Below are 3,566 nucleotides of genomic sequence, written 5' to 3'. Positions count from 1 at the left end.
CATCCCAGAAACCCAGTGTTCTCAGTATCCCCCTACCTTGTGGTCCCACCCAATGTGCTTACAGCTTCTGATACAGATCTGGGCACTGAAGAAAAAGGGTCCCTCGTTTGCCTTGCTTTCAACACAGAGCAAATCACATGCTGGGAAGTTCCTGACTCAGCGGTGCTGCTTCTCTTCCTGGTTCCCAGCCTCTCTAAAAGACTCACAGATGACATGTCAACTTCCATTTCTTGCTATTTCCATCAGTGTCTCGCCTTTCCTTTTTCTCTTCCAGGACATTTGAGGACCACTTTTTATTTTATCTTCTGTTTAATGTGATGTCTGGCATCTCTGCCAGCCCCAAGAGTACATGACAAAACCTGTCCTTACAGACACTGGAATACATGAAGGAAGGGCAAGATGGCCAACTATCCAAGATGCCTATAAAATGGGGGGCTAGAGATAAGGAAATACATGGATATGCAGTAAGCAGGAAGGCTTGCCTACTTTCTAGCTTCTGCTACAGAGAAGCATGATAGGTCCAGGTTCCTGAGAACTTAACTATGTCCTGTCCTATTTCATCCTCTGGGAAAGATTTTTTTCCTTTGAACAGTCTTGTGTTTTTTGCCCTCGTCACTTGGAGGCAGGGGGTTGGGCTGCCTGAGACTGACAACAGTCTTAATATTTGTTGCACCGTAACTTTACTAATGTTGTGGATATCCCAAACCTAGGATAGGCTTCTGAGAGTCAGGGATGGCTTTTGATTCAGACTCTCAAGACCCAATGTTTTTGGCAGATGGAGCTCCTTCTGAACAGTAAGTCATTGTTGAGTGACACGAATAGGACCAGAGCTAAAGGAAATTAGGCTTTAAAAAGATGGCCTAAAACAAAAGTCCTTTCAGTCCCTGGTATTCCTGATTTCATCCCTGACTGAACCAAGGTTGCTCATTTTTGCAGGGAGAAAGCACACGAAACTGTGCAGTCTGGAATCCAAGCACACTTTGATTGGCAGGTCAGTCGCCATTTACAGATAGGAAGTGCTCATTGCTTGGCATTAAGTTTCATCTGGAAGAGGAAGAAACAGCTAACCCTTTCCTGTCCTACCTATACTTATTCTCATCTTGTATTTCATGAGGGGCATGGCTGTCATTACAGGTACGAATCAAACAGAAAACACCATCATTCCAGCAGATAAAAGAACTCAGGGAAATGGTTGCCAGTTTGCCAGGTTCCTTCTTCCCTATGTCTTTTTTTTCCCCCATTTTTCTTGAAAGCTGCTGGGGTCTAGTTGTTCCCTAAGGAGGTTTAACTCAGATCTCAGCCAGTGCTGATCTAGAGGACTCAGGAAGGTCTCATCAATTGTGGTGTCAAACAAAGCAAATCCTGTTCTGGGCATAACTAGAAGGACCCAGAACTCTGAGACCTGTAAGAACCCTATTTATGGACACTTAACGAGGGACTTGTTTGCTGAGGGAGAGTTAGGGTTGTGAGAGTCCCCTGGAAACATGCCAGACTGAGACTTCATGACTGGGGACTAGACTTTCAGGGCTGAGGGGTGGGGAACTGCAAACCTTCCTGAGTTTTTCCTGAGATTTTGGTAGACAGATGGTTCCTCTTAGTTCACAGAGGACTTTCCATCCCTGTTCTTTGCTCATTATGCACAAGAGTCTGTGCCGTGGCACAGAGCTAAGTGACTCGGTTTGGGCCACAAGGTGAACCAATTAACTAATTGAGAATTGCATCATGTCTTCAAAGTCTAGCTTGGCCTCTTGACCAAAACAGCATCGAGTCTTTCTAGAAAAGATTATGTCACAGGTGGTAAGGCATTTGTCTTTGTCTTTCTTCATCTCATTTCTGTTTCGTGGTGTCTAGCACGTATTACCTGAAGAGTCTGGTTAGCTTCATAATTGATTCATATTATACAATTTGATTTTTATATGCTCCCCCTCTGTTGAGTTCTTTTGTTTCATTAAAAAGAGGAGAAATCTATGTAATAAAAACAATAAACTGGTATGTCAAAATTGTCTCTGTCCCTGAAATCATCTCCATTGCGACACTTGCTCTGTGCTGCACCTGGTCTTGTAGTTTAGGAAAGCAAGTACTCAGCTCAATCCCTAAAAGCAGTTTTAGTCTTGACCTTAAATATGTCATTTGGGGATTTTTTTTTTTTTTTTTTTTTTTTTTGCGGTACTCAGGCCTCTCACTGTTGTGGCCTCTCCCGTTGTGGAGCACAGGCTCTGGACGTGCAGGCTCAGCGGCCACGGCTCACAGGCCCAGCCGCTCCGCGGCACGTGGGATCTTCCCAGACCGGGGCACGAACCCGTGTCCCCTGCAACGGCAGGTGGACTCTCAACCACTGCGCCACCAGGGAAGCCCCAAAACAAATATTTTTGTGTATGTCAAGTGTTCTTCGTCCATGGGGATGACTCCTTCTCACATAATTTGGATTTTTCTACTTCCAGATATTATTTGGGATTTCATGGTTTCAAAGTCATTTCTGGCCATATGCCCATATGTCCCTTGCTGGTGGTTCTGGTTGTCAACTCTGGAGAAGTGGTGCTGACACCTGCACAGAGCAAAGGCTTCCTCATCACAGCTCAGGAGTGTGTGGCCAGGGACAGAGGCTTTGGAGAGCCTCTTTCCAGGTGGACAGATAACAAAATGATATCATCAGGGTTCGTTCAACAAAAACAGCTTCCTCACTCGCTGGCTCCTAAGCTTGAGATTCCTGTAGAGTCTTTACCATTCATAGTTCCCTTTAAAAGGCCATACTAGATGTCCTTTGTGTAACAATTAAGGCTATAGTCTGTCTGATTATCTATCTATCTTCATATTATTATATAGTAATAATAAGTATATAAAATACATATAATTATAAATTTATATATATTACATATATTATATATTAATATGTGATATAATATTTATATATAAAATATTTTATATAATTATATGTAATAAGGAAATTGAAGCTTTCTAAGAAAGGGCTACTCAAGTTACATAACTAGTAAATGGAACCTTGATCTTTTGTCTTCAAATTTTGTGTTCTTATTACTAACAATGTTGCTTCCTCTATAAAATATTCTACCATAAAAAATATTTTAACACAATTAGTTCAGCAGATTAAGAGCCTCCAACAGATAAATTTTCCCTGTTTGGAATGGAGTCTAGGGCAGGAGTGTGTGTGTGTGTGTGTGTGTGTGTGTGTGTGTGTGTGTGTGTGTGTGTGTGTGTGCGTGTGTGCGTGTGTGTGTGTGTGTGTGTGTGTGTCTTTTACCCAAGTTTTTATTATCAATTTCAAACATAGAGGGAAGTTGAAAAAATAGTACATAGGACATCCATCTGCCTTCAACCTAGATTCAATAATGATTAACAGTTTGCCATATTTGCTTTCTTTCAAGAACATTCTTTTCAAAAATAATTTTCAACATCATGACATTTTATCCCTGAACACTTCAGCCTAAAACTCCTAAGTATAAAGACACTCTCTCACATACCCATAGTATTTCACTTATAACTAATAATAGTTCTATAATAGTATCTAATAACTAGTCCACAGTCAATTTTTTTTCCATTTGTGCAGTCCC

The sequence above is a fragment of the Orcinus orca genome, chromosome 2 (assembly GCF_937001465.1).
Source record: "Orcinus orca chromosome 2, mOrcOrc1.1, whole genome shotgun sequence".
Taxonomy (NCBI): Eukaryota; Metazoa; Chordata; class Mammalia; order Artiodactyla; family Delphinidae; genus Orcinus; species Orcinus orca.
This window is presented reverse-complemented; position numbering follows the sequence as displayed.